Raw genomic sequence first — 22,286 nt, 5'->3', positions numbered from 1 at the left:
GTATCCCGGGCCGACTTGACAAGGTACTTGTACGAGGGAACAAACGGCAGTTGGTATCCTGTTATGGGTCAACGGTGTTTACCTTCGGCGAACTTTGCCACGACTACGACCACTTTGATAAATTTTCTTCCGCAAAAAAATGTAGTTGTGGAATTAATCCCCGAATTTCGCCAACTGGACGTGGCGTTTTACTTTTTCTTTTTTTTACCAGGAACAGCAAGTGCATGTCGGGGGGGGATATGTTTAATAAAAAAAAAAGGAAAAAGAAAGGTTAGCCAGTCAAAGAGCCGGCTTGCTATTCCAAAAGAAAAGAAAGACAAAGAGACAGTGGCCATTTATGTGGGATTTACCCCATATATACCCACATGAAACACATCTTCTGTTGTACACTGGAAATAGCTGAAACAAAAAATTGCAAAGCCGTCGTTTCGACAACCGCAAATTGTCGGTCACCATCAGTTATCCGTCAAGCTAATGCAAAAAGCGGCAAACGAATGACATTAATCTGTCGCTTGAGCTTCCTTTCCGTGCTTCTGCTGATACCGGCAGCAAGGTTACACGCCGGTCATGTGAAACAACGGTGACAAGGAAACAAGAATAGGCGGACCTCAGCTCTTTTTTTTTCTTTTTGCCCCGCTTCTTGGCCTATCTTGACGGAGCTGAAAAAAGTGACAACGTTCGCTGAAGATAAATGTCGTTTACCTCATAATTCTTGGACAAATAGATTTCTTCATATATTTTTTAACAGGTTAGGTGAAACACCCGAAATGTTAATCAATACAATCAAATACAAGTATCGCGCGTCACACAACCACAACAACTAAATTATACATGACGATGCGATCCCCAAGAAACTAATACCTCGTCCTGCGTTATTGCATCTTCTCGTGCGATTCTAGTTCAACAACTGCCGCCTTCATGGCCGGCGCAATGAGGTTCTGCTAGTCAACGAGGGACGAAATATGAGCCTCATCTAACGTTCAAACTTCCAAGGTAGAAAGCTAAAAATAACGAAGTAAAACGAATGGCCAGATCGGCCATAAGGATCGGTGACCGATGCTGACCAATATTGCACAAATACGCGTCCCTCTTCTATGGCTCATTGAGAAAACGTGCTACCTGCATGGTACGCCCGATCCCATTACATCGGGAACAATCGCCTCCCATTCAGGCAGATCAGTTTAGATGCGTTCTTCTGCTTCCAAAAAAGGAGCAGTTTTCTTCCTTTTGACTACTCTGATGGCTTTTAATCCCTTAAATCGCTCGCAGCCGTCGCTTTTCGGCCGAAAAAACGAAAGGAATAAAGTTATTTATTGGCGCGTCTCGATATTCGTTTCTTTCCCGCTCTCTCTCCCTCTCTTTGGATGCGCACAATCGTGGGTGTTTTCGCTGCTACGTTAAGGCAAGCTGCGTTCGAGTCAACTGCCTCCTATTTTTTATTTTATTTTATTATTTTTTTTTTCTTTCGTGAAGGACGGGTCACGTAAAGGACATTGGACCTCCGCAGACACAATGACTTTTCGTGGCATTATTTTCTTACTTTTCTCCCGCGAACTTTTTTTCAATCGTCCTTCGTTGTTTGCTGAGCAATTTGTTGCAAACGTGAGCCATTGGGAATGTCTCAGCCTCGTGCTCTGTTTGCATTCAGTCTTGCAGTTTCCTTGCTTTTTTTTCTTTTTTTTTTCGTATCCCCGTTGTCTCTGGCGGATCGAAGGAGAAAAAAGTTGGGAGTAGGGAAAGGAATGCCACCATGTGGATGCGTGCACTCTTTACATTGGACGGGATACTGTAGTGAATGCGTCACGCTGCACTTGATCCGACCGTTCTCTCTTTTTTCTTCATTTATCGCGTGCCTCCTTACGGTTCTGTACTTCTTTTCTAAGCCGTACCTTCTTTTTTTGTTTCACTCCTCTACCTCCTCGTCGTAAGAAAAAACGAGATACAACGAATCGTAATTAATCTATGAGAAATATAACGTTCCTTAATTAAGTTTCCGTTCCTCAGCGTTTACAACAATGGGTATTCATCAGGAATGGGAAAGAGACCCGTTGAATTATCCAGAATACACCGATGAAAGAGAGTCGTAATTCTTCAGATCATGCGTGCGATTTTATGCAGACAAATTAGATTACGGGATAAATCGCGATGTCATGCGGTATTTTGATTGAAGTGTTCGTGCATATGAGGTCGACACTCATGCATTACGACTATTTCCGTATGCCTGTTTTCCAACGCAGGTATTTTCTTTGTGTGTGTATGCACATGATGAGTATTTTGCTGAGTAAAACGGTGCGTGTCACGCAGTGCGTAAAATTTCGCGCACGGGATGTGTCTTGCGTCTGTTGAACAGCGTCTGAGGAGCGTCCTGAACTTGAGGCAGCGCTCAGAAGTAGCGGATACGCTGTAGCCCACAGAAACGAAGGACTCCGCCGTTTCCGTTTCCTGTCATCCCCGCCGTTGCCTCGAGGAGAGCAGAATATGGCTGCCGCCAAGAAAAGGCTTGTGACGTGATAGGGAAATGGGGAAGAAAATGCGAAGTGGAGTGCCTGCGTGCTGTATGTGATTTGATCCTCTATGGGTACAAGAACACGGGCGCGTTCCGGGTTGAAGTAGAGGGGGCAGTTAAAGGTTCAGGTAAAGTTCCCGCTTTTCTGGTCCCAAGACGGGTGTTCATTTCTGGTATCTTATTTCGGTGGAATATGTAGAAGGGTCCTAAGAATCAAGAGCAGGAAAGCGTAATCAGACTCACTGCTGTACATATTTCTATCTAAAAAATTACAGGACGGTTACGGTTGTGTAACGCGAATTCCAGCGGTACCTGTTGTATGTGGATGTTGACACTTTATTGCTGATATATATGCACAACTACTTTAGAGTGACGTCTGTCACTCCTTGTGATCTGTGAAGTGAGTGGCGATGTGTAGAGCTGGGATTAGCGGGACAAATACAGTTCACTGGCAAAAGCGTATAAAACAATTTCCGTGACGGTCTGTAAATTTGTGGACAAACAATGGACACAGTTTTGGACACGTTTGAAACTGGCTTGCACCTGCACCACATGCATCCAACGAACGGGTTGTCGCGAAACCTTCGCTGAAACACCTTTGTGGCGCCAGCATGTTTTTCTTCCCTTCGCGGCGTCGTCTCAACTCGCCGCGGCGAGCTCGCACTATCGGGTTCTGCCACCGACGTAGCGCCGCTGGTGATTCGCTCGGGATGCACCGCTTGGGCAGTTCGCTGCTCTCCATCGCTGCTCTCCATCGCCGTGTGTATTCATGTCCGCTCGGAGAGTGTCTTGCTGGGGTTGTTCGTTTCCTTCGTCGGTGCTTCGGGCCGCTTGCTCTTTCAACCACTGCGCACGCATATATATGGCGCTCGCTGTTCACGTGGACCGCAAAAGCGAGGTATCAGATCGGCTGGAATGTCCACGCTTCCACCTTGCTTGTTTGCTGGATACTCTCTCCCTCTTCCTCCTCTCTAGATCGGAGACGCGAAGGGTTTTGTGATACAGCCGCAGCGATCCCCCGAGACCTTTCCGTTAACAGCTACCGCTGTAAAACGTTTAACACTGTTCACCGAATACCTCTTCTCGCTATAAGACCAACGACCTCTCGCTTTTACACAGGGTCACAGATTTACGCGATCATGTGATTTTCGCGAGAATTACACAAGATCAACATAACAGTAGCTATTGGGAACGAGATTAGTGTATGGTGAGGCAAGTGGTAGGCTCCATATCCTAACGAGTGTCATTCGAGGTGCTACTACACGTCAACTATGAATGAAGTTCCCTAGTTCACTGGTTATACCAAGTGAGGTTAGTCCAGGTTAGGCTCGGACAGCTTGCCTCACGGCTATGGTATGACGTGACATCCTGCCAATCTCGTTAAGTGAGGTTAGGCAAGGTTAGGATCGTGCAGCTTGCCTCACGGCTATGGCATGACGTCACTTCCTGCTAAACCCGTTGTCGATAGCTTCTCTTATGACGTCACTTCCTGCTAAACCCGTTGCCGATAGCTTCTCTTATGACGAACTTGTGGTTCAGCCGTAGACCGCTCCGCGTATGCATAGGGGCTCTGCGTCACGAGCACCCCGGTTTCATGCAAAACTTGACGCCCTGTGGTTGACACCGTGTGGGCCAGGATTTAGTGTAACCAAGTTGACTGAACTACTAACCTGGTGTAAATGTATTCTTTCTGTAATTTATTTTGTAATTGAACCTGTAATACTCGTATATTGTAAGCCTAATCCCCATGCAATGCCTGCTTGTCCTTGAGTGTATATAAATTAGGAAATAAGTACGTTCTAACACACGTGTATGCAAGGACGTCAAGATGATATGCATTATTACAGAGAAGTCGAGCACACGTCAATATGACCTTATACGTGTTAGGAACGATATGAACAGGATACGGCAAGCCTCGCACATAGTGAGTTCTAGGCCGACGCATCACACAGCACTGGATCGTAATTACTCAACCTGCGTGTCGCTCTCTTGGGATAAAGAGAGGCATGGATGCTACGGACGTGACAGGACAGAAAGCGATCGCGGGCGAGATGTATACCCGCGCAAACGAAGAGCCATTTTCGGCATTATTTATGTGGTCTTAATCAGGGTGTCGAACCGAAAACCGTACCCGAACCGTTATTTTTGACGGAACCGAACCTGAACCCGAACCGAAATTTTCCTGACACTGTTGAATCCGAACCGGAGCAGAACCGAAAAAATAATAGAGGCAACCGGTTCCCAACGAAACGGTTCGGACACAAAAGAAGTCAGCAGAGTTTAAGTGCCTCTCAATCCCGAACGAGGACACATTGGTCTCCATTCGTTGATTTCGCAAATTTTCACCTAGCAGTCAAACGAGGGCGTATAGTACGTATGCTTTCAGCGTCTTTTTTAACACGTTGAAGCGCAGTAGTCCTTGTGAACGCCGCGGCTAGCGACGTACGCACGCGCTGCGGCGTCTTCTCTTCAGAGAGGAAGCTCCACGCGGACGAATGAAGCAGAAATGGAGTAGGCTGGTTATGGACGATTATGTGATTAGCGTGCAAGCGCCCAACTTTTCCCTTTAGAGGTAAGCAGTAAAAATTAAACAAGTCAGAAACACGAGAAGTGGACAATAAGCGTACGCAGAACGGTGCTGTTTGATTGGTGGTTGTTTGAAAAGTAAACGTAGTTCTGCTTACTGGTAGTGCAATCGTGTTGTGACACATTACCTTTGTGTTGTGGATTAACTGGTACACTGCTGTGAGCTCGGACAGAGCAAGGCTGGCAGACTTATTTTCGACATGCTTCAGTGCGGTTTCAGATCGATTCACGCTGCGAATACAGTGTGCCGGCAAGTACCGTCGTCTATGTAAAATGCTGTTCATCTAGCTAGGCTTTTTAAGTGTACCTTGCTGGCACTGTGCGTGTCAAAAAAGAGATTTTAGGAACAGAAAGTAGCAGGACTACACCGCTTCTTGAGCGTGGACGCTATTTGCAAGTCTCCATCCATTTCTCCTTTCTAATGGAGTTCTTGACCAATAAAAACGTCAATGCAGACTACAGCAGTAAGCTATAACCCACGCATTTCTTGATAAAAGTTCTATGGGAGATATAAAATGAAAGCGTTGAACCGGTTCGTGCACCGCTTCAGGGCTGCGAACCGGCTTGCGAACGGGTTCGATTTTTGGCGTGGCCGAACCGGAACTGAACCGGAACGAAATCCAAGCAACACGAACCCGAACCGAACCCGTATTTTTTGCGGTTCGAAGCCCTGGTCTTAATATTTAAAGGGCCAGTAAAGGAAAAAAAAAAATCTCCTCGTGGAATGAAAGATGCCGTTACCTTGATGCCAACACAAAATGAACGGTAGTGACCCCTACGTCGTTCGTGATTTATGAGCGATAGAAAGCGCTATCCTCTCCTTCTCAAGAAGCTCGACAATGCGGAGAGGCCTCGGATTGGTCTCTTCAAACGATCTCCCGCGATGATTGGACAAATCGTTTGAGGAGATCAATGGAAGCCCGCTCCGCACTGTCGGCCTTCTTATAAGAAGGAGAGGGAGAGGAAAGGCGCAAATTGCGGTTTCTTTCGCTCATAAATCACGAACAGCGCTACGGATGACTCCCGATCCGTTTGCGTTGCTGTTACCGTGTATTCACCCAAGCGACATCCTCACCGAAGATTCTAATGGAAGAAAAAAGCGAAAACACTGCTCACGGACCCGATGTTCTGTCCCGTGTTATGTTGAGCATTCACACGGTGCCGGAACATCGAGGGTAGCGTACTGCGGACTTAGCAGACGACAGTTAGCAGATGACACCGTCAGCGTCTTTTCCTGTCGTCTGCTAGGGAATATCTTGTGGCTCTGTCGCAGGATATTCCCCACGGTTAGCAGTGTACGTGAAGACACGCCGTTGACTGCTAGCGCTCACGTGACATCAGAAAGCTATGACGTTTTTCGCATCTTCCGCTGTAGTATCCTGAAGAAATTTTCGCACTTTGAGTGACTTTGGCCTTTTTACCTATTTCCGAGCGGTGTGCATGCCGGCTGGCTCTCTGGATAACGCAAATGTGCAGACACTGTCAGCAAACCGAAACTATCGAACACATCCTCATTTGTCGTGCATATGCTGAGGTACGGGAAAAATACAAATATACCTTGGACGCTGCGGGAATTGTACGCTGGATGATGATCTACATCCCAGAGGCTCTTTCACTGAAAGATACTGCAAAACTCGCAGCCTAACGTGCTTGCTCCAACAAACTGGACTCGCCCAAGGACTACGACTCAGAGTTTATTTGCTCACGGGACTTCTCACCAATCCTGGCAGTGACCGGCCTACAACTTAATTTTCGGCCGTCATCATTTCAACATCTGAATCAATGAACATGAAGTCAACAATGGCGGGCCGCTCTCATCTCCACCACCACCACCACCACCACCGCCACCATAACCAGCGATAGAGAAACAAAATTCGGCACAGAGGGATCGATCTCGAATGAATGAGCGAAAAACAGTCGCGCTCCAGAGAAGAGCAGGGCACATCTGGCGAACTCAGCGAGTCGCTCCAACACTTGTTGTCGGTCAGGTAGGCCTAACTCCCCATATTTATATTTATATATTTTTTCACCTATTTCTTCCTATTCGGAGCGGAAACGGCGACGTCAGGCATATGCTGACTCATTGTTATCAGCATAAAAAATACCGTATAACTTGTATAAGTTGTCTGGATACATAGTGCTCCGAAGTTGAATCGTAGCGGATTCTAGTGAATGATGAATCCAATCGAAATCGAATCTGAACCGCATCTGCCGTAGCCAGAATGGCGAGAACGTTTCACAACCAGTTCACTGGAACAGTAAAAAGCACGCCACACGATTCAACACGTTCTTGTCACCCGTTTTGGAAACTTTTGTCGGGCAACTCTGGGTCGCAATATGGCGGCTACTGTCATTTGACGGTTCGTGATAATCTTGGGGCACCTGCTGTCGGACGGCCTCGCAAGATGCCGAAGTGTCGAAGTTTCGGTCGAATCTGATGTTTCTCGGCGAAGCAAGAAACAGTGCTCCGTGGTGGAGCGAGTTTCGACCAGCGAAAGACGCCAATTCGCTTCAGGTCAACCAATGAAACACGAATTCTTCGCAGGAGAGCAAAAAAACCCCAGACCGGCCACTGGAATTCGCCATTATATCGTACAATACCAAGGTCGAGAGCGGACAGGAGAAACATGGTTAAAAGTTACGCAGGATGGTCTCTTTAAAAATGATAGAACTGCAGAGCTGGGTGACCGGACTAAGGACGACCGGTGTGTGTGACTCAGTTGGTGACGTGTTCGCCTACTGATCCCAAGGTTGCGGGTTCGAACCCGACCGTGGATGCCAGCAACTTGGTGGCAGGGTACAAGTTGCTTCGGCAAGCCGTCTTCCGCGAAGGACGTTAAATACAGTGCGCCGTGTGTTGAGACGTAGAGCGCACGTTAAATGACCCTCAGGTGGGCAAAATTAATGCACAGGGCGACCACTGTGGCGTCGCTCATGATCACAGCTGTCTCGCGACGTAAAGCCACAAATTATTATTATTACTAAAAACGAAGACAATGCCTCTTCTTATGGCGTCGTTGCCCTGATGTCATGCAACCTGAGATGAGAATTTGAATGAATTTTGAATGACGATTTTGAATGAAAAAAAAAAAAAAAAGCTACGCTGCACTGGTCCTCAAAGATCTCGACGAGCGTACAATACGTTTGTGGTGTAATTTGGTGCGATACGTGGGTTTTGGAATGTAAATGATATCGTGGTGTGTGATTGGGAGGCGGTGGATTAATTAAGGTTTGTCAGTAAGACCAAGATGGTAGTTGGATCAATACCATCCCCAACGAGAAGTCCCCAATGCCGCCTCTTAGCACGAACTTTTTTACTGTAACTCACATGGTGGAAACGGGTAGTGTGAAATTTTAATATTTATCTTGTCAATACGTTATCTATAATCTGAGGTCATTTCCCCGGTAGTAACCCTCGGAACGCCAAAGATTGTGTGGGTGCTACACAAAGCGGCGCGGCTTTCTCATTAACCGTCGGATGTCAATCGCTGCCGGATCAGACTGGGTCATCTCATTTCGAATCAATGTAACAAGTTTCGTGAATCCACGTCAAACAACAACAACTTTATTTCAGGATGATGGGTGGGAAGTTTCATCGCCGGGGGCGATACTCTACCCCGTTGCTGGAGGTGAAGCAGGGAATGAAGGAATGGGTCCCGTTACAATGAGGATCCAAGTCCTGTGGCGTCCAAAAAGGCGAAGAGAGCCTTGAGGACAGAGCGTGGGTGAGCTGGATGCGGCCAGGGGCCAAGCAATTTTGTGAGGGAGAGGGGACGGGAGTCTAGCTCGTTGAGGGAGGCGGAGAGTATGGAGTGGGAAGGGTAGTAGTGCGGGCAATGGAGAAGAATGTGATCGAGATCTTCAACAGCACCGCAGTGACTGCAGTGGGGAGAGTTAACCTGTCTCAAGCGGTAGCGCCACTGTGCTGTGAAGGCCACGTCAATCAGCATGACAGAAATGGAAGTTTGTCGTGTTTAGAGTTTTGCTTATACTGCTCCGAACGCAAACGTTACTTTGAAGCCTGACAGCGGGCCGAAGGTTGTATTCTACGTCAAAAACTAAAAATGCATTTTTAGGTGAACACAGACCCTATCCGAGGCGGCTAACACTAATAAGAGTACCGTTCTTTGGTGATGATGGTTGATTGAAAGCGGCAAAAAGCTTCAGTGCAGTGGCGGTGGCTACAAGCCGGTCAGGCATTTCTTATGTGTGCCACATCATTTCCTTCGCCCCGAAACTACGAGGAATGACTCCTCGAGAGGCAACGGTAGTGCGTGGATCCGGCGATATCGACGCCCAGAAGATTACCGTCGTCGCGGGATTATTCCGCAGCAACTAATCCTGGGCCGCCGCTAAGTGCTTCGATGGCGCTAATCCTTCTTTCAGGATGGATTTCTGACGTTTGTTTACCACAAACCAGATTAAGTGACAGCCTATGTGAACTCATATTGATTTACGTCACTATTAATGCCGTGCCTCCCTGACCTAGACGCAGTTCTCCCTCCAGAAGTGTGAATGCATCGCCACGCGGAAAACTGTGCCGCAGTAAGTACATATGGCTGCGCAAATCCGGAAAACTGTTTTAAAAAAAAGAAGGTATACCTTCCCTGTCAACTAGGAAACGTGGCCTTCTATGCGTCGAATTGTGACCTTTACACTTTACGCGTACAAGATGCGACTGCAAAGCGTCTTGCAAGGCTGTATTTCAAGACGGGTCATAGTCACACGATGTCGCACACGCACTCTGGAACGTGAGGTGATGGTGATAATGATGATGGAACTGCTTGCCATAGCCTGCCACGGACAGGCGGGTAACGTCACGACTATGGCAGGGGGACCATGCGTCCTGCGCCGACTTCACAGGGAACTGTGATGTCGGCCCAGAGAACTTCACGGTATGACGCGGCACTAGTCAACCGTCATCATTAGCAATATTATCCTTCTGTCTTCTGACTCAGAAGGGTACAAAATCCAGTGAACCGGTAAGGAAATGTTAACAGAAGTATCACAGGACGAGAGCCGCCGATATTTCGAACAGAGACTATTCTTTTTAAAAAGAACAGTCTCTGTTCGAAATATCGGCGGCTGTGCAAAACGTGCGAACGGCGGGAAGGCTGAATGACCTCGGATTTATTTTCACAATTTTCGGAAGTTTAACGACAGTCTCTGTTCAAAATATCGGCGGCCATCGTCCTCAGGCACTTGCCTTAACGTGTGTTCTGACTTGTTGCGATTAGGAGGTGCGCGCCCTTTTTGTGACACCTTACATTTACGTTAATGCTAACACAACGCCGTTTACGCCCCCGCTTTCCCCTAAAATCAGAAGTAGAAGCTATGACACTCCGTGCAGTGGTTGCTCTTGAAGCTTTTACATATGGTGAAGTTCTCTTTTTACGTTTTAGAGACTACGGTCATCCCTCGCTGTCCTTTATCTAATACGTAACATGCGTATTATGTGCATGTTATGCGTGCGTATATGCGGGATTAAAAGTACTACACGTAATACTTTTAATCCCCATCCGACTTCATCTCATCTCGGCTACAGTCGTGTCCATACGTGTTGCGCCAACTATACATCCAATACCACGACCCACCTGTTTTTAGAGTACAGTTGCTTCAGAGAAGTACGGTTCTTTCGTGTGGTTCTGAATAAAATCATCAGTAGAGTGCATCACACGAGTGATCGAAAGTTTCAGCATTCGTTGCACCAGTTGGAAAAATAATTCGCTTTTGTTAAAAATTATTGCGCATTCAGTACCACCAATGAGGTGTTAAGAGGAATTCGAGTGTGGACACGGACGTAACTTTGGAGGGCTTTCCTTTTCTCCGTCTGGAGCCAACGGGACGCAGGGAAACGTGGACACGTTTTCCAGGCCTGTCACGTACGGTGCCACTTGAGACAAAGTGATCGAGACGTATCGGGAACAAAAGAACAACTACAAGGAGAAACGTATGGAAAAGAAATCTCGCGAGCCGTCCGTCCATCAGCGTCGGGCGACGTCTTCCCTCTCTGTAACAGCTTGGCCCGCTCAGAAAATGAGACATGCAGCAGATCAAGGGAGACTGACCCAACCTATACAAGGGTGGGGGGATCGTCGCAGGGGGAGAAGGTGGTGCCGGGTGGCACGGATTGAGCCAAAGTTGATGAGCAACGCGGCCTTCGATATGTATCAGCCGCATTTGTTTCATGTTGGCTGCCATATTTCTTGCGTTTTTACGCGTGTATGTACATGGGGTCGCGGTATACGCCAGGCTACCTCGTCGGTCGCCAGGCGGTCGCCGTTGGAACTTTTGGTAGGAATTCGGCAGGACAAAGGGAACTAATCTGACACCAAGCACCTCGAGGGCTTCTTCTGATCGGGTCGTTTTCATAGCGAACGCTTTGGTTGCAAACGTTCGCTACATATATGTACTCGTGAGCTACTCTTTAACAGCAGAGTGATCGCTCTTTAAAAGTAGAAGAGGTGAAAAGCGTTAAAACCTCGGGGTGTTGTTGAGACACTTTAACAACGTTAGAAATCCTGTGCTAGGGTACACGGAAGAAAGGAGACAGATACACATGCAAACAGTGCTTGTCGGCGCACGTCGGTACACAGAAATGGCCCCGTCACAAAACGACACTGACGTATTCTACGTAGCGGATGAGTTCCGGTACACTGCTGTAGCTGCATTTTTAGTTTCTTTTTTGTTTCAGGGGATGCTGGGCCCTTTTACTCACTCCCCACTTCATCATCAGAATATATCTGTTGTTGTTGTTGTTACTCAGGGCCCAGGGGATGCTGGGAAGGTTTACCTTCAGCTTCAGCGACGGGTTGCGAAAAAATAAAAAAGGCTGGCTGAACAAAAATTCACCGGCAATTTAGCGGTAAATGCGAAAGAAATGCGTTAGCATTAACTGCCTTTTCTGGTCCATACTTGACTTCCGGGTATCTACTTCCGGTTTAAACCCAACTTCGGCTTGTCTACTTCAAGTCTAAACCCGACTTCCGGTTCTCCACTTCCGGTCTAATCGGACTTGCGGTTGTCCACCTCCAGTCAATGCTTGATTCCCGGTTTGACACTTTCAATTACTATATGTAAGTCTATTTAATTAACTTTCAATTAGCCTCAATTACTTTCAATTACCCTGTAATTACCTTTAGGTAACCACAGGTTACATGAGGCAGTCTAGAATTCTATTAATTACCTTTAATTACTTTTACTTGCCTTAATTGCTCTCAGTTCCCTTTTAATTGACGTTAGTTACCTTTAATTACATTTAATTATCTTCGGTATAACCTGTGGTTACCTTCGGTATTGTTCAATTTCATTTAGTCTTTCTCTTAATTACATATATCTTAGATTCATTACCTTTAAACTCAAGTTTCTTAATTGACTTTAATTACCTCTAATTACCTTCAATTACTCTTACCTCTTACTCTTAATTACCTTCAATTACTCTTACCTCTTACTCTTAATTACCTTCAATTACTCTTACCTCTTACTCTTAATTACATTCGACTACTCCAATTTCAAATCATTTGCCTCCATTTACATTTACACTCTTATATCCCCTTTCCATGTCCACTTATACCGCTCTCTCGGTGAGGCTTCACCACCTCACACACGGACACACACACGCACACATACATACATACATACATACATACATACAGCTTTTTCCATTTTGACACTCCTAATGCCAACGCATTAATATCACCGGCAACGATGTACACTGGCATAGTGATATCTCCAGGTGCTATAGTAATGACTAGTACTAATGACTGTAAGGTAGCTAGTGATGACTCGATCTGTTTGGTGCTCAAGCAAATGCATCTAGGTGAAGAAATGACGCCACTGTTTCACGGTCGACTACAGTCCGTTGGCGGGCTGAAGCCTCCCAAACCCACAGTCCCCTTGCTATGCCGCTAACACTTACGTAAACAAAGAAGTATGGCTGTGGTGTGCAAATAAGGAAGATGGCTTTGTAACGCCTCTTGTTTCAAATTAGTCGTGGACGCTTGTTGTCCTTCTAGCCTGCTGAATTAAAAGAGCTCATTAGCTTAACTTCGTTAGTCAATTAGTGAGAGTGCCTGATTTTAAGGTGTACAGATATCGCTCTCCACGGCAAAACAGGGTTGCCAGATTACAATTGTCTGGGAGAAGCGTTTCACTTTCCAGCGAATGATCTTGCTGTTGCCTCGAAGACTGTGTTGCTGCGTTTTGTTAAGCCAACCGACATTGCTCAACGCTAATTCCAAACAGAACGGTCGTGTCGAGGTAATTTGTGCAAGCCCAGTTACATAGTTTCACTTCGTAACAAGATAAGTCATGTTAACTGATAGCACAGTTCATTTGAGCCAGCGTTAACCACTTGAAAGCAACGATGGGTGCGCTTCTCAGATGTGGCAGTGGCAATACTGCATTCTTAGTTTCCTTCTTCTTCTTTTTCTTTGTTCTTTGTTCTTATTCTTTATTGTTCTATATTGTTGTTCTTATTCTATATTGTTCTTTATTTTCTTATTCTTAGTTCTTTGTAATGACATTTGCCATAACACTCTAGCTTCGGTTTCTAAGAGGCCATGACAGGCACGGACGCCTATCGGGGAAGATTCAGTCGAATTCGGTGAATCGAAAATTGGAAAACAGTGGCCTTCCACCACGTGTGAATAAATATTGAACGAAAACACATGCGGTGATGACGAACGTCAAATACCTTCAGTGTATGGCCCCGAAACACAGGAGTATAGAAAAATATCCACAGCTTCACTCATAACTATACTTGCGTGTTTTTGGTAAAAGCACATGTAAGTGCGGAGCTGTTCTGAACCGAGTATATAAATTATGAAAAAGAGAAAGAAAAAGAAACGCGAAAAATATGATAATTCCGCCCCCTTACGTCGCGAGACAACTATTAATTTTGCCCACCTAAGGGTTTCACGTGCTCCGTGCTCTCTCTCTCTCTCTGTCGCCTCCTCATCGCCTTCACTAGATCACACGCAACACTACGCATCTCTTCTTCACCGTATGCGGCTGAATGTTGCATTTACCCCAGTTATGAGGCAGCGCCTTGGCCGTTCGCCATCGGACCTTTCTGCATCATGCAATGTGCGCGCTGACCTGCACCACCTACTCATGGGCTCATGCCCTGAGAACCAGCGGGAGCGCGAAATCTTGTAGCACGGACTGCATGCAATCGAGTACCGCCCCTTTACCATGGGCAGGGTGCTGGGTCCAGTAGCGTTCATATGCACCAATGTCTCCGTCACCTTTGGGATTTCCTGTCATCAACAGGCCTCTCCACACTGCCTTGATCACCTGAATCCTCATCTTCATCATCATCCCTCATCTCTCAATATCTACAAATGGCACTGGGGCAGCGCCCAGCCTGCTGGCCGGCATCAGCCCCATCTCATCATCGTCTCTTTGTGTGTGTGTGTGTGCACATCGCAGCAAATGACACACCGTATTATGTTTATTTCTATCGACGAGAGTAGGTTCGACAAGCGTGTGAGTATGTAAATATATTCCAACCAGGACGAAAACTGTTTGCCCCTTCTCGCTGCGCATGACTGTTGCCCGCACTGACCAAACAACAGTGAGTTTTAACCGAAAGAGATGCACAAAATATCTAAAAAATTTTCTTCTTCACTCTTTCAACTCAACTCAGATGCATAAAATGATGGTAGAATGATACCTTTCCTTCTCGCTTCAGCAACGAATGAATGTCTACTGATCCTTTAATACGTATCGACCAGCATTCCCCGGTCCCTGGAGTAGTCATAATACCTCCATTTATTCGTGTAACGGAGCCGAGTAAATTGTAAATTCCTCGGGTCGGGGCCTCGGCTCATCTTTTCCCGACGACTCGAATAGCTCACACTTCTTCACCAATCTCGCCACCCTTGGCGCACAGATGGCGCTGCGCTCGTGTTACTGCGCTACTCACGATATAAGGGAGCCACTTTTTACGGGCTTTACTGCGAGTTAAAATTTACGAGCTCACTTCTCTCCTTCGTTTCTTCTTAAGGCGCTACTAACGACCAAGGCCTGCCGCGACCTGACTTCGTTTTTCTCTCTCCATGTTTTTTCCTTTTATGCGCGTCGTTGTAGAGACACCTAAAGAATTCCCAGTGCCTTCCGCACAGCTGCTCTTTGAGACAGCCTTTATGACGGCCGTCTGCCTGACTTTATTTCCAACTACGGTCTCCTCCTACGCAGGGTGCTGTTCGTGACAGTGGAACATTACTTTGTTAGCTCGTAAGCAGTGACATACACATCTCGATAAAATTTTGTGGCATCTTGAGGTGGTCGTTGCCTTAAAAAGTAAATGAGCCGAAATATCGAATATACACGAAGTTATCGACGTACTTCTGCAGCGGGATTTGCGCGATTTACTGTTGTGGGAAAATTCGCTCCACGATTCTCTTTCTTCAAAACCTTGGCTCATTTATTTTAAAACAAATATTATGTCTTAATATTTTTTTATATATCTCTGCTAAGGAAGCTTGACGGTTGTTCATCAGGAAAAGAGCGCTACCAGAGAGGAGCAGAACATGGGGAAAAATGCTCCGGTTTCGGCAACATTTCGATACTTTAATACGTTACAAAAAGAGAATACATAGGCAGAATATTGACGTGAACGCTGGAATCCAGATGGGCTCCAAAGTAGAGCAGTGTACACGACAAATATCATTTTCGCTGCATTGTTTCCTGCAATATGAAGTGCCAGCTCGAAGCCATTAAGAATCGTCCGCAAATTTGTACACCAGCGTCACGGTTTTCGCTCAATTATGGCCTTCCTAGCGGCAACAGGCCTACCTGAGGAACTATAGATCTCTCCCCGTAATATCTATGCACATTTTAAAGATATTTACATCATTCATACGAACCCACAGGCATGGGGTAGAGTACCGCACTGGCTTAGTATGACCAACGAAATTGCCCCCAACCCTCATCTCACTGAGTATCGTTTGGTTGAAAAGAGTATATAAAGTGCAGACATTCTCCTAGTTCTATCTTGAGCAAAATCCGCGACGACAACACGCACTTTGCGCCCTGGTGCGCCTCCAGAGGTCTTGCTGACATCTTCTAAGCCTCATAAGTCTCACAAAATCTTGAGGCAGTGATTGGTGACTCGTTTGAAAGCAGAGAATTCTAGAGCAACTAGCCGCCGTTCCAGCTATTCGAAGTTCGGACAATGCGCAAAAACTTCTGACCGAGGGGACGTTGAGCCGCTCAAGCAACGACTTCAATTAGAGTCTTCAATCGGCGGCGACCACAACCTATACAGGGGGCGCTCTAAAAGTCACGTGATCCGCCGGTACACTCTTATTTTGATAACCTTAATATAAAGGTAAAAAATTGGTCAAAAATATACCTTTATCTATAAGTCTACACAGTTGCCTTTGGTTCCTTTAAGCTAGACGTCTACAGCGTTCCCTGGAAAAATATAGCGGTTACCTATAAATTAGGAGTACATGTGCCTTTTATATGTTTTGTTGTAACCCCTAACCAGGGTAGTGACTTGTGGCCAAATTTACCTCATAATTTATTATTTAAGTTTAACCCTTTATTGTGGGTGCTGGTTAGAACAGGGAAAAGGCGGGCAACATATCAGACAGAACACTGTATGTGTGTGGAGAGAAAAAACAGTACAATCAAGTCAAGGTTAGTGCCAGAAATATGTATTTTTGAATGCTTACAAGATACATACATCAGGATAGATACATTCAAATACACAAAATGTTCAAAGTACCCAGACAGTCAATCTTACTTTCACTTACACTTTCATGCGAAATTTGTTTCAGAACAGTTAGCACCGCGCGCGCACTGTCAATCCTGTAGTAAGTCCAGAGTGCTTTCCCCGAGCATGCTCGCAGTAGCAGCACAATATTCTTTTCGGCATACCCGCTTCGTTGGTCTCACATATATACTCTGGGCAGTCGCAGTGTCCGTCGGTGCACCTCCCGCGGCGTACGCCATGGATGTCCGTATTCTGAAACGGCATGGTCGCCTGAAACAATAATCAAGTTTCAACGACGTGGGCGTCCACTATAGCCGCAAGCTGTCAGCTTACCTGCTTCGGCGCGAAGGCATCGCAGGAATACCGGGTTACCACAAGCAGCAAGTCGTAGTTCGAACCCCAAATGATCGCTAAGAATTTAAATGCAATGCAACCGACCGGGGAATTGTCCCGCGTCCGTTGTTCTCGACTTGTTCGCACGGCACACATCACATGACAACGCACCTCAGTTGAAGAAAGATAAAGACTCACGTGGAGCGCGAGCGCTCGGACAAGTCACGCGGGCTGTTTTTAGAAGTTGTCGCCGTTGCCTTTATTTGCAGGGAACACCGAATTTACAGGTGACGCTGTTTCGGAATGTAGCCGTCACCTCTAAAAATGGGCTGTAACCTTTCGCGCCACTCGTTGTAACCGCAATATAGGACTGTAACCTTTCGAAGAGGAAATGGTACCTTTTATGCTAGAAGTTACAGCTTTTTATACGTAACGTTTACGGTTACCAGATTAAGAGTGTAGTGTGGAAACAACGGGATGCGTGTCTGCGGTAGTGATCGCGTTTGGTCGTGTTTATACGGCATTGCGCTGTTTTTAATTGCAAATCGTCATCAGCTACACTTGGAATGAACTTCCAGAACTAGCCGAAACATGAAAAGTTTATAATATTATGATTATCTTGATAATCAAGCTGCGAAACGGAAAGCAAGCGCACGAAAAATTGGTGCGCTATGAGGCATGTTCGGAGCGTTTCGCTAAAACGTACGTCGGAATGAAATAAAAGGGTAAGGTACTACTGGGTGGACAGAAAACTGCAACAATATGGTGCTCTTGGTTTCCCGTCCAGATCCGAAACGTTGTTTTCAGGAACGAAATATTGTGCCGTCAAGAAATCTATCCACGAATGCCCGACAAGCCTCCATCAAAAAGCCGGCCTGAGAAAATCGTCATTGCGCTGCACTGTCAGATATGTTTTTGGGCGATTTCGTTTATTGTGTTATCGATCTTCGTAGTGCTTTGCCGTTGTCGCAGGATACAGATTAGGTCTCACACTTGAAGAAAACTTGTATCACATCAGTCACATATCTCTAGCTCGTTATGTAGGAATAAAGGTGTTACACTGCTGTATGGTTTCCACTGTAGAGTAGTTCATGGACTTGGACATCACACTGTACAATATAACAATAATAATATTAATGAAACAAACAAACACGAATACATACAAGTTCTTGTTGGCGGCCGGAACGAAACTATACGCAAACACAAGATAGCCACATATGATCACTGACGACAGCGTTCAATGTATGCAATATGCAGCTCCTTGAGGACTGTCACTATAGTGCTAAAGGGGGCGATCAAGCTTGCACCTCACACAATTGCAGACCTGTCGTTATTTGTTTAAATGAAAATGATGAAAACTGTTAACACCTATTATTACCATTTGAAAGTTTATCTGTATTGAATAACTCTGTACTAGCTGCTAATGTCCACGATCCTCAAATGTATTGTTACACCTTGCACTCATTCTATGACGCCCGCTTTTTATCTTTCAATTCAGTTCAAACTTTACGGTTCCCATGAGCAACCGGATTGGTCTGAGTAATTCTGCACTACACCAAATAATTGTAATCAAACATAATACACTGACGGTAACCAAGCACGACAAACAAATAATTGTGACACGGCGCTCAAGACCGATAAGTAGGCTGTTTTTACACAAAAATATCCGCATCTGTAAGCTGGTGTGGGCATCGATAGGGAAACTGGAAGGCAAAGTCCGTCCGTAACAGCACCTCATCACACGCGCACCTTTCTAGCACGCATAAATTTAGACAGGGACATACTCATTACGAATTTAATGTTCATTTGACTCTGTCTAGCCACGCTTCAGGACAGGCAACATTCATGGGGCTGTCCCTCCGCTGAACACCATTATGAAACTCAACTAAACGTGCGTTGGCAAGCTGGCGAATGGCGTTGCATCCACACTACGCAATTCGCTCCGCCGCCGCGGGAGGGGCGCCACCGTTCGCGCTCGTCCCCAAATGGTGTGTGCGTCCGCGAAGGTATGTGAGATGGGGATATACCACCCTGTGCAGACAATGGCCCCTTGGCGTTGAACGACTCACTTCTTATGATACTATCTCGCACGATAAAATTGAATTGAACTTGCGTCTAAGACTGATAAATCGGCGGAGTGACAGTCGCCTGTTCAACCAACCAGTCTGAACTTCAAAGTAATTAACTTAAACGCACGCAGTGTGATGAACAAAACAGTGGAAATAGAGAATGTCTTGATTGAACAGGAACCTGATCCACTTGTCATAACTGAAACTTGGCTCCACGAACACATACTTGATACAGAGGTTACGCCGCCTTCGTATAAAATTATCAGGAAAGATAGAGGCTCTCGTGGGGGCGGGGTTGCAATTTTGTTGAAGCACGACAAAATTATGTTCAATTGCCGGATTTACCGGGCACTGAATCAGTGAGGGTTAGATTATTGTGCTGTACGCGCCCTCTTGTTTTGGGTACCTTTTATCGGCCCCCGGGTAGCGATAATATGGTGCTAGAGGCCTTGCATGATTATGTGTTGACTATAAAAAACCATACAGTTATTGTCGCTGGAGATTTTAATCTGCCGAACATAGATTGGACGACTCTGTCTACTAAAAGATTTGGTGATGAGTGCTCGGAAAGGTTGTTAGACATGTTGTTTAGTACAAACATGCACCAAGTGGTAGAGAATATTACGAGACCGCTAGCTGGCTTGGGTACTGTGCTAGATCTGGTTATAGTGTCTGACGATGTATCGAGGCAAAAATACGAGTGTGTAATACTTGATGGTATATCTGACCATTCTATGGTTGTTTTTGAGACTAGTTTGGTCTTAGACAGATCTGGTTCGCGCGATACTCGTCGTTTTCAGGATTTTAATCATGCTTCTAACGAAAGTATACTCGACTGCTTAGAACTTAATTATGATAATTTTCTTTCATTGTACAACGATGTTAATGCGTCGGTTGACGTACTATATGGGTTCATTTTGTTAATATCGTTCGTCAGTGCTTGGACAAGTATGTACCGTTGAAAAAAAAAAAAAAAATCAGACGTAATAGCCCCTGGATTACCAGAAATATATTACAACTAAAGCGGAAGATAAACCGTTTGCGTCGGTCATCGTCTAGTGTCGTCAATAAACAAAATCTGTCAGCTTTGTCTCGCACCTTAAGGAACGAGATACGGAAAGAGAAATTCAAATTCCATAATTAGGCCCTACTACGTTTTATGACGGATTGTCCGTCAAAGTTTTGGAGGTTTCTATTAACGGACAAGAAAAGTGTGGATAAATTGGTTGTGGATGGAACAGTTATACAAGACAACACAAAAATCGCCAAAACATTTAATGAACACTTCATCTCAGTTTTTACGTTTGATAATGGAATCCTCCCGCACTACACATTGCCTCAAAAAGTGGTATTGTCTGATCATGAGTTTACAGAGACTGGTATTTTTGCTCTGTTGTTAAATATTGATCCAACGAAAGCAGCGAGTGCTGATGGTATACCAAATAAGTTCTTAAGAAGATACGCCGAATGGGTTAGTAAATTCCTTACCCTCATGTACTAGAAATCTTTTGATACCGGGCTTGTTCCTGAACAGTGGAAATGGGGCAAAGTCATTCCCATTCATAAATCTGGTCCTACCACTGACGTTTGCAATTATCGCCCTGTTACATTGTTATCCATATGTGCTAAGGTTTTTGAGCACTCCTAGAGTGGAAAACCTCCCCACTTCATCATCACAATACATATGTTGTTGTTGTTGTTGAGCACATTCTGTCAAAGCATTTAATAGGACATTTAGAAAGCGCATCATTTTTCGATTTGAACCAGCACGGATTTCGGCGGGGTCTTTCTACTATTACTCAGTTGTTGGACATCACGATTTCTTTGCAAAAGTGACCGATTTCTTTGCAAAAGTGACCACCGATTTCTTTGCAAAAGTGATTAACTCTGGGGGTCAAGTTGACGTGATTTTTTTTGACTTATCAAAAGCATTTGATAAGGTTTGTCACACGAAGTTGTTATACAAATTAAGATCTGTTTTATCGAATTCTAAAATATGTACATGGCTTGAAAATTATTTGTATATGAGACAACAGTTTGTACAGATTGGCGATGACAGATCGACCTCTGTTACTGTTAATTCAGGAGTTCCACAGGGACCCCTGCTGGGACCACTTTTGTCCCTTCTCTATATTAATAATATATCTTCCAGTATCGATGTAAATTTCCGTCTGTTCGCGGATGACTGTATGTTGTTCTCTGTAATCCGGAATAGCGAAGACCAACTCCGTTTGAATGACTGCTTAGGGAAAGTACAGAAATGGTGTAGGGACTGGCAAATGGAATTGAACATCAAGAAATGTGCCTCTATGAACATAAGTAGGAAAAAAACGCTACACAGTTTTCGTTATCATATTGATGGTGAGCACTTGCAAAAGGTTGTCTCTTTCAAATATCTCGGAGTTATCATTTCTAATTATCTGCGCTGGAACAAACATATTGAATATATTTCACAGAAAGCCTCGTCGAAATTATGGTACTTACGTCGTAAGCTAAAGCATGCAACATGGAAAACAAAATTAACAGCCTACAAGACTTTTATACGCCCTTTGCTTGATTATGCTGACATTATTTGGTATCCCCACACACAGATCAACATAGATAGGCTTGAGAAATTACAAAGCTAAGCACTACGTTTTATTTTTAATAAGTACAGAAGGGATGATCCCCTAGATACACTGTATACTAGATCAGGGTTAAGTGCACTGAAAATTAGACGCAACATAAATCGACTAAAAGTTTTCTATCTTCTGGTCAATGGAAACTTAAAGATAATGCTTGTAGACTACGTCACACCAATTACTGTGAGATGTACTCGATTTACGCATAGTCCCCAGTTTAGATGTATTCCAGCCAAAAATGATTGTTACAAATATTCTTTTTTCTTTCGCACTGTCCAAGAGTGGAATAGCCTGCCAGAAGAAGTTGTACTATCTCCCACCTGTAATAGCTTCGTTAAAAATGTCACTAACGCTCTCTTACGTGGTAATACATGAAATGGATGTTGTACTTGTATTTGTATTTCAAGATGTATCCAAACGTGTACGCACGAGATGTATTGTTGAAG

The 22,286-nt window shown here is 45.1% G+C and overlaps 1 protein-coding gene and 1 long non-coding RNA gene across 6 annotated transcripts in view; both read right to left on the bottom strand.

The window, feature by feature from the left end:
- Window positions 1–22,286, bottom strand: part of LOC135396642 (uncharacterized) — a 502,925-nt gene that overhangs the window by 68,575 nt on the left and 412,064 nt on the right. The window lies entirely within an intron of this gene.
- On the bottom strand, window positions 16,737–17,315 carry LOC135398007 (uncharacterized). Its single transcript, XR_010423948.1, has 2 exons — window positions 17,151–17,315; window positions 16,737–17,087 (listed from the first exon to the last, which is right to left on the bottom strand). It is a non-coding gene; the product is annotated as an uncharacterized LOC135398007 (long non-coding RNA).

This window comes from Ornithodoros turicata, chromosome 6, assembly GCF_037126465.1.
Source record: "Ornithodoros turicata isolate Travis chromosome 6, ASM3712646v1, whole genome shotgun sequence".
Lineage (NCBI taxonomy): Eukaryota > Metazoa > Arthropoda > Arachnida > Ixodida > Argasidae > Ornithodoros > Ornithodoros turicata.
This window is presented reverse-complemented; position numbering and strand designations above follow the sequence as displayed.